Source organism: Lissotriton helveticus, chromosome 3_1 (genome assembly GCF_964261635.1).
Source record: "Lissotriton helveticus chromosome 3_1, aLisHel1.1, whole genome shotgun sequence".
In the NCBI taxonomy this organism is placed as follows: domain Eukaryota; kingdom Metazoa; phylum Chordata; class Amphibia; order Caudata; family Salamandridae; genus Lissotriton; species Lissotriton helveticus.
In genome coordinates this window covers 663,817,037-663,831,715 of record NC_136061.1, presented here as the reverse complement: position 1 = coordinate 663,831,715, position 14,679 = coordinate 663,817,037, and positions in this window count along the sequence as shown.

The window sequence follows — 14,679 nt, the reverse complement described above, 5'->3', positions numbered from 1 at the left end:
GTGCATAACGGATAGTATAGGACTATAAGATGGACAGATTCATTTATTTTTTTTAAGTTTGAAACCATATATGAGCATTTGGTCTTTAGCCCGCATGGCTATAACTGAAGTTCATAACACAATTTTTGTCTGACTATAAATTCAAGCTATTTATATGTGGCTACCGTCTCAATGTTTTTTCTATCCAAATACCAGGATTATGTCTTATATTTGGCATTCACTAAGGGTACTACCTTTGTCTTGGTCAAGTTTAGTTCTAGACCTTGCTTTTCCACATATTTAGCTAATGCACTCGTACTTCGTTAAAACCCAGTTTGAGTTTGACTTATTAACACAATATCGTCGGGCATTGAAGGTATCTAATTTTATCTTTGACTAGTGTTGGTAGATGACTGTTTATTTCCCGGAGAGCTTCTTCAAGATCAGATAACTATACAACCCTGCTTTAATCCATTGTTTGTGTCAATCCTCTTAGTCACACAGCTGCCATCCCCTATTTTTACCTGAGCCCACGTTCCTGTGTATAATTCTTTGATGGCGTTCAGTAGGTTGCTTGGAATTCCCCATTTAGCCATTTTCCCCATAAGCGTCTTCGAGGCAAAGACGGACTTCAGGTCCACGAAACAGGTGAACAGCTGCTTGTTCTTATGTTTGCCCATTTCTTCTAGGAGAATAAGTGCAGTAAGATTTGTTAGCGTGCCTGCACTGGCCCTGAACCCTGTTTGGGTCCGAGGGATAAATTTGTGATCATCTGACCATTTGTTAAGGTGTTTAAGTAGGCAGGCTGCATAAAGCTTAGCCTCTACATTGATTAATGCAATGAGTCTGTAATTGGTTGGCTGTAATGGATTGCCACTTGAAAAAATTGGGTGAAAAATATTACCCTTCCATGACTCTGGGATCCTCTTAGTTAGGAACTGCTGATTAAAGAGTGGTGTTAAGTAGTGAGCCTAATATGTTGCTTCTCTCTTAAAGAGGACGTTTGGAATTCCATTTGCTCCTGCTGCACCTTCTCATTTTAATTTCTTTATGATTTTCATTAGTTGTTCTATTCTTGTTACGTCAGAGATGTTTTTATTCTGACAGGCTATGTGGGTATTGTTCTGTACATGAACCACTGAGGATGTCTGAGTCCTCGGGGGGGGGGGGGCACCAGCCTCCTTTCTGTTATTCCGTCTAGACTCTCTGTTTTTTTAGGTCTCGCCTGGCATTAGTAGCACGCATGCGCTGCTCTTGCCATGCGAGGGCCTCTTGGAATCAATACAGTTTCGGAAGGGACTTGAAGCCCCGCCCCTGTTTCCTATTGGTTCGCATCATCGTTTATGGTAAACTGAGGAACGTGATTGGAAATCTGGCTCTTGGTTACCTCCTTGTCCACTTTTAGGACGGCCCTTCTGGACTGGCCGACGCCATCTTTGTTTGGCGTGACGTGGGAGGGTTTCACTTTTAAAGCGAGGTAAAATTGTCCCCGCGTCTGCTGTTCACGCTAGCGCGCATGCCCACTTTCACTTTTAAAGCGAGGTAAACTGTCGCTACCCCTTGAGAGATAAACATGCCCATTGTATGTGCTTGTTTTTTTATTATACACTTCGAGCGCTGGGGTGGACAGATATACTACCTGGCCCTGGTGTCCACTGGTGGATGCCGGAGAGAGCGCATGCCCTTGGGTAGAGAATATACCCCGCTGCCTGGAAGCCTTTGAAACCACGGGGGCTTTAGGCGACATTACCTCACAGCCCATGCCTCTCTATTGCATACATAGCACTCTAATCACTGTGTTTATTTCCCTGTGCTCCTTGCTGCGCTTTGTTAGCATTAAGTGTGACATTCTCTTTTCACAGAGCACTGTATAAACTGGATCGCTTCTGGGTGCTATATTTAAATGTAACGCAGCAAATTATGTCCCAATGAGAACATATGAAATGAAATTGATGCAACGCAATGGCAGATCACACGATTTTCAGGTTGGGCAGGTCCAGACCCCTTTAGATTAATTTCACTCTTTGCATCATGGTATTCGTAGTCTCTCAATTGTCAGTCATTCATTCGCAACACTGTAAGTCTTCACAAACATATGTTGATTTTTCTTTAATCTTTGTCAACAAAAAAGAGCATCTACTCACAGTGTAAACAATGACGCAGTTCAAAGGGCAAGGGACAGAATTGCCTCCCCGGGGGCGCACGCTCCCCTGCGCAGGAAGCAAGGCTCCAACAGACCACGTTCATACACTTGAAAGCGTGAGAGCTCACCCCGACAAATCAGCTCGTTCAACATTTAAAAGTGCTCGGCCCCCGTTGAGGGAGTCATTTCACCTGAGGCATTATGGGACTTGTGGTTTTTATATTTTCCGTTCATTCATGTTTTTTCGTAGTTGTAATTCACGACATGTACAGATACTTTGCTTTCTTTTATGCTAATCAATTAAAAAACCAAATTTCCATGCAGTTTGGCAAATAGAAGAGTGCTTTACATGACCACACTGATAAGATATTCCCTGCTGTCCATTGTCATGAATATCATTTGAAAGAAGCATTTGCAGCCAATTTATCAATAACCCCAAAATTGAAGGAAACACGTTTAAATGTCTTTTACTTCATCTTTCCTTGCATTTGTTCAACATTTCTTTTTTACGTTTGCATTTTCTATTGCTACCGGTAACAATGATTGGGGAAGTGAACAAAGTGTAAATAGCGCTTCACACCACATAGGTGCTACGCTGAACACAGAAGTAAACATTATTTGCACCAATTGTTAGGGCGGGCCAACATCATTAGAAGTGGACAGTTTAAACTTCATGCGTCTCACTATGAGGCCTCAGTTGAGACAGCCCACGGGGTGCAAAGCCGCCTATGGATCATTTCTGAAGAGGAAGCAGAGCCCCTCAAACAAGCATTGGCAACCCCAATCTATCTGGACTTGGCCAGCTGCCTCAATGGTTAATTCTTATTGCAAGCAAGCGCCAGAAAAAGAGAAAACTTGAGCTATCCACTATATGCTTGCAATAAATATTGTAAAATTAAAAATAACAGCTGTCTGTTTTACTAGTGATGTTTTGTAACAAGCATTTAAGTTGTATTGTGCATTTTATTATTATTTGCAAAGGAGAGAAAATACCTCAAAACCCTACCGAGCAATTAAATTAAAGGGAGCAATTATAAAGACAATGTTTTGGGTTGTGTCTCCCACACCGTGCAGGAGGTCTGTTTGCAAATGACCTATTGTTGGCTCGTCAAGAACTTAGAAGGCCTTGCAGCCCTGTGCGGGTGTACTGCCTTCAACCTGTATTATTACCACGTCGAAGCAAGCAGGCTTTAAATGGAGCGTGCTATTGGGGACAAAGACTCAGTATGTTTTGTTCTCTTACTTTCTGCTTAAGTCCCATGGCTTCTTTCGTACTTAAGTGTTTCTTTTGTTTTTAATGAGGAATTGCTTGATAACCTGTGATATCTCACTTTGACATTGAATATTTTTACAGCACCATAACGTTGAAAACGCTCTCCAGAAAGGGGTTCGTTCTGGCTGTGCGCTAATCCAGGCTATTTATTAATGGGGGATAGTCTGCTTCATGGCTAAACGTATAAGGTCCCAAAGGCGAGACCTATTGGCTCTGCCAATGCTTGTTCTTTGAGCTCTGGTTCCATGTACATTGCTCGAACACGGGCCTCCCACGTGCCTGCATTTTTCTTGTAGTGTCTGGAATTTGTCCTGTAAAGTTGCACATTGACAGGGGTCGTGTTGTATATAGCAATTATCTTGTGCCCTAAAGATTAAGTCATTCAGCGACTGCAACTCCTTATCAATGCCGGCTATAAAGCTGGCAAGCGTGCTGAGGAGGTCTACCCGTATTTCCTGTTTCTCGGACTGGAAACAAACTGCCGATGATGTTGCCCCCATTGTATTTAAAATGTGAAACCCATTGTCTCTTTATGTTTTACGAAGGAGAGTGTGACTTCCAGGACTGTTGAATTGCCATCTAACGCCTGTGTCGCCTCCAAGTTCTTTGCTGGACTTGGTCCCTTTTGACCCTCTATCAAGACTTTTGACAGTAGTGCCTTGGTATTGAACGAGAACCCTTGAAATGTTGTGCTGGATTTTTTTGGTTCATGTTAAGGGTTGTTAGCTTTATCTGGCTTAAAGGTAGATTTGCGTCATAGACATTTTTTATTTCACTTATCAAGGGTGTGTGGCCTTGTATGAATAAGGGACTCAGGCTGACTGTAGTGAAATTCAGGTTGCGTCTTTTCCCTATTGACATGGAGTACAATTGTTGTTGGACTGGGCTTGCTTCTCCCCCTTGTGAGTCAGATGAGTTCTCCAAGAGCTCTATCAAAAGGCGCTCTTGTATAACTGAATGGTCAAAGTGGTGGTCTTTGCAGTTATCTCGTGTAAGGCTAGGGTTGGGGGAGTCCCAGTGTTAGACCTGGCACCATTGGCGTGGGTCTCCCTTCCATTTTTTGCTGTTGCCTCATGTATGTTTGCTGGTGTTAGATGCTTTGGGCACTGTGCCACTGCTATCCAGTGCCACAGTGCAAGTGCTCCCTACTATAAATTGATTGTGGGAGAAGAGCGTCGCTGCTGGAGCTGTTGCTGTCGCATCGTAAGGGTGTCACCGCTGCAGTCCACGCATCGAACCGAGAGCTTCTCGCATTCCCAAGAAGCGTGCCGCATCTGGAAGATCTTCACGTCTTTATTTCTGTGCACCTGACTTTGCCGCATTTCCCATCGCTGTGACTGTGTGTGTGGGTGTGGGTGTGGTTGTGGGTGTGGGTGTGTGTGTAGGTGTGTGTGTAGGTGTGTGTAGGTGTGTGTGTAGGTGTGTGTGTAGGTGTGTGTGGGTGTAGGTGCACCCGGTCCTTCTCCCACATCTGGTTTTGGAAAGTGCGTTCACGGCTTTAAGTGGGGCAGGGTACAGCTCTGCCTTCAGCCATCCTGCCCACACATAGTCCCCTTTGTGTCACTGTCTGGGAGGAATACAGAAACCCCAGACGCAGAGCCGTTCAGTCATGTGACCCAGCACCTACGAGACCTCCACTGGCTCTCCGTTGAAAAGAGAGTGACCTTCAAGCTGCTTACACATACCTTCAAATCCCTCCACAACACCAGATCCCTCGCATCCGGAGAGCTAAAACGGGAGAAGGAGCCTTCTCCTGCATCACGGCTAAGGCCTGGAACGAACTCCCCCTCAGCATCAGACGTACCTCCACACTGCAAGCATTCAGGAAGAGCCTCAAGACCTTGATTTTCGGATGACTCGGAGCTGCCCGATATCACTCCCTCCCCCTCAGCACCTTGAGACCCTCACGGGTGAGTAGAGCTCTTCACAAATCTCTGCTTGATTGATTGATACTGGCAGAAGGCACAAATGTTTGGGGAAAAGAAAATGCCAACTTTCTTAAAGTAGAATTTTCAGAATTGTGACTTCAAATCCAACTTTGCCATTAAAGAGGATTTAAAATTACAATACATTTGAGTCTGAACAGCATATCTCTAGCTGCTCCCAGTCCAACGTTATTAAATGTAATAAAATACCCCAGTGTTAGTCTATGGAGAGATAGACCTTATGACAGTGAAAAATTACATTGTGTTTTTCACTGGCAGAAAATGTAAAACTTGAGTACACTTGTCTTTTAAATACCAAACACCATTCCATAGGAGCTGTTATTGTCTTCGTCATGGTTGACTTATAAGTATTATAAGGGAAGGTATGGGCCTGGCAAAAGGTTTATTTACCGGGTCAAAATGGCAGTTTTAAAACTGCTCTTCAAGCTGCAATGGTAGGCCTGAGACACGTTTTATAGTACTACTTTGGTGGGGGTTTCATGCTCATTAGTAACATTTAATTTATAGGCCCTGAGTACATGTAGTACAGTTTAGGAGAGACTTCCGAGTAAATTCAATGTGTCAATTAGGTTTAGGACAATTTTACCATGTTTTAAGGAGAGGGCACAAGCCCTTTACCACAGGTTGGCACTGGTAAAGTGCACAGGGTCCTAAAGCCAACAAAAACGATTTCAGCAAGATAGGAGGGGTGAAGATAAAATATCGGGGGGAACACCATCCAAGTATGTCAGTTCCTACATTCACATATCAACTTTATTGTGTCTATGCATAACAATAACAATATATTTTTTTGTAAATCCATTACATAAATACATATTGTTATGTTGTAGATTTTTTTACTTTTATTCCAATGAAATTAATCACATCATTTCACAATGGGTAGATTTTTTTAAATAAAAATTACATTCTGCAAATACCTGCTATGACATGCATCGGTCGTAGCCATGTTACAATACAAAAAGGCAAGGAAGCTTGACAGAATCCACCTACTACGCCATAACAGAGCATACAAATTGGCAATCCATTTGACAATGAAATTTCATTGCTCCACACCATTCACCAATTTGGAATGTTCTTCTGTAGGACTACATAGGATTCTGTTACAGTTCAATTACCCAGAATACATGGCCACTGCAACACCACACTTGTAAGCCTTCTGTGACACAATTGGTAATGAGCAGGTCAACAAAACAAAGAAACTCGAAGAATACCTCAGAACATGCATTTGCAATGCAATAGGTCTCGAATTTACGAGAATCTGAGCTATTGGCATTGTAAATAACAATGCCTTTAATCTATGTGTTGTTTTAAAAACAGATAAATAATAGGCTTTATCATTTACAAAACCAATAGCTTAAACTCTCGCAAATGCGAGACCTATTGCTATTTGAAAAAATACTGCTCGGAGGCTGTAATTAAGGCCTACCGAATAATAACCTTTGTAATTTGGGGCGTCGCCATGGGAGATTACAAAATGAGACAAGACGGTTCTAAGGAGTGACTACTAAGCCTTTTCACCAATGAACAGCCACAGTTTAAAGTGGACAATGGCACAAGCCAATGAAAATATGGACGGAGAGTGGACGGAGCATCAAGCCCCTACCTGAATACAGCATGCCTACCAGAGCAGCGCATACGCTGCCTAGGCTCCACTTAATAAACAACCAATGTTCAAAGGACAAAGACCTAGAAGGAAGTAGAAAAGTTATAAACACCCAACAGGCACTAACTGTCTTCACCCAGCTATCTACTATTGAATTCAGTGGCCTGATCAGGGCAGGCGCACCTTCTGGATCGCCAATAGGTCCCACCCTGTTAGGAACTTCAAAAGCATCCTCCTAAACGGTTGAATGTCAGTACAACGCGGGCTTTTACCCCGCATGCCATTACAACGCGGGGATTACAACGAAAGTCGTTACAATGACTTTCGCTGGAGGGCGCTGGATAGTGGAATAGTTTAATTTTCTATTCCAACTCCAGCTCACGTTGACAGTAGGGAAGGTGTTGGATAGAAAATTAAACTATTCCCGATCCAAGAGCGCCCTCCAGCGAAAGTCGTTGTAACGACTTTCGTTGTAATTTCCGCGTTGTAATGGCAGTGCGGGGTAATCCCTGCGTTGTTATGGCTGTTCTCCTCCTAAACTGATGCTAAGGTAAGGAACATACTGAACAATTCTGTAGATAACAAAATCCTTCCCCTCTGCACAAAAAACTTAATTAAACACCACTGATCATAAACATAAGACTTGATCAAGACCTATCCAATCCAATCACCTACAGACTGAAGTCATGGCCCATTTCTAGAAATACTGATTGAAAGAGCTATCTTGTTTCAGATCTCCAGCATAGAGGATGAGAATATCCGACTATCAGATTAACAATCTTGATTCCGAGGTACAGAACCTGAATGGAGTGGGCAGCAGTACAACTCCTGGACTGGTCAGCAGCATTAAATACTGCTAGCAGCCAAACCGTATTACAGGTACTGGAAACAAGGGATACGAGGAAATATACTACCCTGGATCACTTTCTGTGCCGAAGATAGACAAAATCATGTATGAATGCCAGTATTCGCCTCACCACACCCACCTCAAACCCCTCACTGAGGACTCCCACAAGGCTCTATTATTTCTCCACTGCAGTTCAAACTCAGAGTCACCAGAACTGATCAATGCATTCAACCTAACATGTTAAACAATATGCAGTTGTTATGCAGATTATCCAAACACAGGAAACCGCTAAGAACATAGGAATGGCCTGACTTGGCGTGCGCCTCTGTGAGGTGAATGGATGATGATCAATCATCTGAAATTCAATTCCTCCAAAATAGAGATCATGACATGTAGATAATGCAGTAATTACCAACCTACAGCATTCTGGCTTAAGGGACTGGAGGCGCCACCAGCAACATCACGGAAGGTAAGAAACCTCAGAGTGATCATGGACTCCCACCTATCCATGATCCGACACGTGAATGAACTCACAAGGAGTGTATTATACGCTATGAGGATATTGTGACACATATTTCCTCATCTGGTGTATCCACAGAAACTACAAGCCATGTCCTGGGTAGAGTGCCAAATGGACTATATCTAGGAGCTCCCTGATTCATACTCTGCAGGCTACAGAGAGCCCAAAACACCGCAGCAAGACTGTTACTGCACCACTATCCACGTGAATATATTGCACAAGTGATTCACACATTCCACTGGTTACCGAGAGTGAGATGCTCTGCCTTCAATGCATCTACAACAGAACCATCACTTAAAGGGTCCTCGGTTCCTTCAAGCTAAATTCTACAGGTATTCTCAGAACAGAATTTCAAGTCTGTTCAAACGAAAACCAAAAAAAACGAAGTACAGTGGTTCGTTTTACAAGTTAATAAAAAGCCTTTCTTCTTGCTACATCAAAATACTTATACAGCCAGATTCATCAACCAAAATTGCGATCGCAATAGCTGCGAATTAGCTATTGCGAACGCAATTCAAAGAGCCGCAATTCATGAAAAGAAAACTGACCATTTTGTGAAATCGCAATTAAAATCGGAATTAGCGAGACTCCAATGATTCTGCGATTCCATTTGCGAATTCGCTAAATATTCGCAAACCAAATTCATGAAAAATCGCAATTAGTGAAAAAACACAAAATCACTATTTGCGAGGCGCAATTTAAGGAGAACCCAAACCCGGTGGTAACCATGAAGTAAAAAAAAATAAAAAATAAAAATCCCAAACTAGCCACAGGTGCAGGCCTGACCAAACACACTTAAGGAGACACAGTAGGAGCATGATGACATTCACAATGCCAGGACTCTACATGGTGGTCAGGCGGCGAAGGCTCCAGGCTGCAGCAAGCAACAGACGCAGGATCCAGGAGCGAATTTTCCGCCAGCGGATCACACTTCTGGGCCAAACTGAGGAGGAAATCTACTCAAAGTACCGGCTGAATGGGGCAATGATTACAAAGCTCATCCGGGACCTTGACCCCCCTGATGCAGCACCCAACGAGGAGGACCAATGCCGTGCCCACCCATGTCCAGGTCTTGTGCAGCCTGCACCTCCTGGCCTCCGGAAGCTTCCAGGGGATAGTTGCCGTTGCAGGGGGGATCTCCCAGAGCACCATGTCCCGCTGCCTAAGGAGTTTCCTGGAGGCCATGCTGACCCGGCTACACCATTACATCACATTCCCAACCACCCAACAGGACTTGAATCAAACCAAGCTAGATTTTTACAACATTGCACAATTCCCCATGTAATTGGATGCATTGACTGTACCCACATCCACATCTGCCCACCTGCAGAAACAGAATACATGTACCGGAACCGCAAGTCCTACCACTCACTGAATAACCAGATGGTGTGCAACGCTAAGACAATCATCACGGACATAGTGGCACAATACCCGGGGAGCACACATGACTCCTTCATATTCCGGCACAGCGGCATGCACACGCGACTGGCCAGGGGAGACTTTGGTGAAGGACACCTTCTAGGTAAGTACACATGCCAACAAATAGTACATCGCGACCATGTAGCTGCGCATAACAGGCACTCACCCTCTGCTCCTTTCATTCAGGTGACAGTGCCTACGGTCTCCGTGACTACCTCCTCACCCCATACCTCAACCCTGCCACACCACAGCAACGGCGTTACAATGCTGCACACATCCGCACAAGAAATTGCATTGAGCGGACATTTGGGCTTTTGAAGAGCCGATTCCGCATACTACACAAGACTGGTGGGGCCCTCAAATACCAGCCTGATGTCTGCTGCCGCATCGTGGCCGTGTGTGCAATACTCCACAACATTGCTACCAAGCGAAGGATACCTGTAGAGATCTCTGGCAGTGAGTCTGAAAGGGGACAACCGCCCACCTGCACATGTGCCCCATGCACGCGGGGAGAATCCTGCTGAAGGACACAGGCGCCGCAACCAAATCACAATGAACTGTTTCTAGTGCACCCACTCCCCTCATCCAACACTTCACTCATGCATGCCAAATGAAATAATGACATGAGTCAGATTAACTTGTGAGTATTAAATCTTATTGTTTTTTTCACAATAATGTCGATATCTTTTTTGATATTACATGAGAGCAGTATTCACTCATACATCCCCATGTTTGTGAAGAGGGCATGCTTATATCATCAGCATGGCCCTGCTGGTACAGTCCAATGAGTCAGTGGCACCTCCGGGTGGACGCACCCAGTCGCCTTTCAACCTCCTCAACATCAGTATTAGCCCGCGAGGCTGCAGTGGGCCTGGTGCTGCGGCGGGGTACCGTCACCAGCGGCAAGGACAGGCTGCTGCGGCTGGAATTGCCCTCACTCGCATCATCCCCCCCACTTGCATGGCCATGGCCAGTCACCTGCAGACTTTGCACTGCTGTGGTGACTTGCTCAAGTGCCCTAGCGACGTCCTGGCAGCATTGCACCATCTGGATCTGCATCGCTAGGGACCGACGCGATAGTTGGGAGGTGGCATTTCCAATTATATGATTTGATCTTGTGTAAGCTGACAGGCGGGTCAGCAGCTGGCGGTGGCGCCGGCGGGTGACATCCTGCTGGAACAGCAGGACCTGGCTGTTTTCACGGACAGCTGTGGTCATGAGTTGCATGCTATCCGTGAGCTGGCCCACATTACGCGCAGTCTTGTGCAGCTGCAGGTGGATGGCTGCCAAGTGACGTGCCTGCTTCTGTTGGACTCTGAGCATACGACGTTCGATGGACAGGCCAGGATCCGGGACATGTACCCCCTGCCAGCGCGTGTTGTTACGTTGCGCTGCTCCCTCACCACTCTGCTGGACTGTGATCGCACAGTGGCTGTGCGCCTTGTCTACTTCCTGGCTGCTGCTGTTGTGGCCTGTGCCACTTCCATGGGTGTTACATGGGGTGGTTGTGCCGCACCTGTGGCTGCAGTGGTGGCCCTGTCCACATGGGGGTGGTGGTGGTACTTCTGCTGCTGACTGTGATTGTCCGGGTTGAGGGGAAGGATGTCCCTCTCCCTCGTGTCCTCGGGTTCTCATCGATGTGTAGGGCCTCACTGTCGGTGCTGGGTTGTTCAGTGCCACCTGTGATGTAAATGGGACCATGATTAATGACATGTTTCTTGCACATGGGAGGTTGGTACATGCATGCAGGCTTGCATTCCCTGACTGGCTTTAGGAATGACTCTCACTTGACAGGTCTGGGTGTGTGGGGCTATCTGGTAATTGTGGTCACACTACGAGTCCCACAATGCAATTGGGCATTTCTGGTGTGCATGGCCTGCATTACTGGGGTTGTCTAATGGGTAGCTCTGGAGTCATGGCCATTGTTAGGGGACAGGGTCGCAGTCGCATGGCACTTACCTTGGGATTGTTGGGTGGGTCGGGATGAGTCCAGCCAGGTATCCCCCACGCATGCTTCTGGATTCAGGGTGTCCTCCACAAGGTCCTCCAGTGGGGTGTTGGGAGCAACAGTGGGTTCTCCTCCTCCAGTTGCAACTTGTTCCCCCAACCACTCTGCGATGCGTTTTTTTGCACGCCCTCTGAGGTCATACCACCTCTTTTTAAGTTTGTCAATGGAGAGCTGGGTCACTCCCACTGCATTGACCTTTGCGCAGATGCGCAGCTAAATGCATCTCTTGTCCGCCTCAGGCACCCTCCGGGAATCCTTACCGAATAGGCGGTCATGGTCCTTTGTGACTGCCTCTATTAAGTACTCAAGTTCCTGCTCGGAAAATTTAATTTTCCTTTTTCTGGCCGGGGTACTGCTCCCTGCTGCTTCCTGGGACATTTTCTAAGGTTGTTTGTCTCCTGGTGTGCTGGTGCAGGTGGTCTGTAGTGGAGCTCTGGCCATTGCTGTTTCCACTTTCAGGCTCAGTGATCAAAATGAGGGAGGAAACTGCCTACTTCCTGGTTGTGATGTCATCATTGTGCTCGGAATGCGACTTCCCGTTTTTGCGATCTCGCAATTAGCGAGATCGCAATTTTATGCAATTTTGGAAAAATCGCAATCAGCTATTGCAGCCGATTGCGATTCTCTTTTTTTTTATCGCATTTCTTCATGAATCCCATTCTGCGAATTCTAAATTGCGATTTGGTAATTATCGCAATTTGGAATTCGCAGAATGTGGCCTTGATGAATCTGGGGGTTTTCTGCATTAGTGGATATGAAATTAGACCAAAAGTTTCAGAAGTGCTCGAAAGCAGTTGACCTATGCCGAATCCCTGTTAAACGTTCTTAACTGGAATTCTCCAAAAAAAAACATGATTGGATTTACAAGCAAATAACTGCATCCTCCAAAAGCCACGATTTACAAGTGAGTACAAGCATTTTCAACAGTGAACCCAGCAAGCAGGTCAGGGACAATGTAAACAAGCAGTAGCATTTGGGTTGATAAGGGTTCGCTTTACATTTCTGCGGTGGTGCAAAATGTACTCCGGGCTCGCAGCAATCAAGCATGTGTAAGCCCAAGAAGATAGCTGTCCTACTGAGGGAAAAGTCATGCCGTGCTCTGTCTCACTGACTTAAGTACACAGCTGCATAAAAAGAGTGGCTGGGAGGGAGAAGAAATAGTACCTGAATCACAGTGCAAGCGGTGGATAGAGAGTGGAGGGCCATTAATCAAGCTAAATTAATCTGTGCTTGGTCCATGCGCCACAGAAAGAAGGGAAGTAAAGCATGGCAAGTGCTGCCCAATTAGAAGGCAGCAAAGATTAGTGACAATAATGTAAACCAATGCTAAAGAATGGGTGGGTTCCACTCCCATTTGAACTCAAAAGTCTCCAAAACAAGAGGGTATGCTCACGCATGCTCGACCTAAAAACAGATATTTGAGATGGGCAGTATCAGCGGTGTCGTAGAGAGTTCTGTATAAAGGAATTGCACTCCACCCAAAACGTGGGAACTACCCTGGGTTCCGTGTTTCATTTTTTTTTGCAGCTCTGCAATCTTTGTAACTACCCTAAGTTCAGTTAAACATTTTTTGCATAATTTATGTGGCAAACAAAGCAAACGCACGGAGATGATGGACAGAGCACTGAAGCTTTTCAGGCACTTACCCCCAGTAACAGATCTGGGTTGAATCCATCATCTTGCTTTAGCTCACTTCACCATCCCAGTTAATTTATGTGGCACTCTAAGCCTGAAAGTGTATTGTCTTGATGTATACTGGCTATTCCCTTCTGTCTGGACAAAGCAATACCTCTCTGATGAACTCTAATTAGAGCAAAACACGTGTCAGGGGTTGCTTTTATTGATTCCAGGTTGGCTTGGATAGCATTTTACCAATCCAAAGCTGCAATACCGTGCCTGGATTGGTAAAAGGCTTTTGACTTTTTTTAGCAAGACGGGATGGCACTAGCTAATCCTATGCTTAAAGACTTTGCTGTAAAAATGGCAAAATACTACTTTCTATCTCAGTGTGGATGGCATAGTGCTAATCCTGTGCTTACACACTGCTAGAGAAAAATAGATTTGAGGTGAGCAGATTCAGAATGTCACTGGCATGGTAGGGTACTCCATATAGTGGAGCTGCTCTCTACCTATACTCTACCTATCCAGAGTTCCCTGCTTCCTTTTTTGCATAATTTATGCTGCTTACATTTACAGTACAAGCAAACATTTGAAATGCAAACAAAATTTGTATCGGACAAATCCGAATAAGACAAAGCCTTTCTATGTAAAGTGACACCATTGTCTGATGCACGAATAACGGATCCAAAACCATTTAAAGATGTTGTATGTTTTTTGTTCCCTATGACAATTCCCAAGTACATTTGTCCTTCACTTCTTGCACATTTCACTTTATACCTAACCGGTTATGATACTACCACTTGATCCATGAATACGGTGAGGCTTTGCTGAAACGTGTTGGGTAGTGTTTGCTGTTGAATAAGCTACACTGCATTCGTCAGCACTAAAATGTTTGTGCCTTTTCTTCTAAATTAGGGAAGAGTGTCTCTACTATGCATTCGGGTCTTACACCTGAGCACAGGCCACCACACTAAGGGGCCAGAGAGCATGTGATGAGAAAAGCACATATATATATATATGTATATATATATATATACATATATATATACATATATATATATATATATATAGCAAGACACAAGTGACCTATTTGGATGTGGAAGTGTTTATACAAAACAAGATGTTCTGTACCAGAATTCACAGAAAATTGACTGCCACTAACAGTATCCTCCTTGCGAACAGCGACACCCACAACATCTGAAATGGAGTGTTCCATACGGAGAAATGCTCCGCATCAAGAGCAACTGTTCGGAAGCCAATGACATAGCAAAAAACCTTGATGACACTGGAACTAGATTTTTATCAAGAGGCTACACCTTGA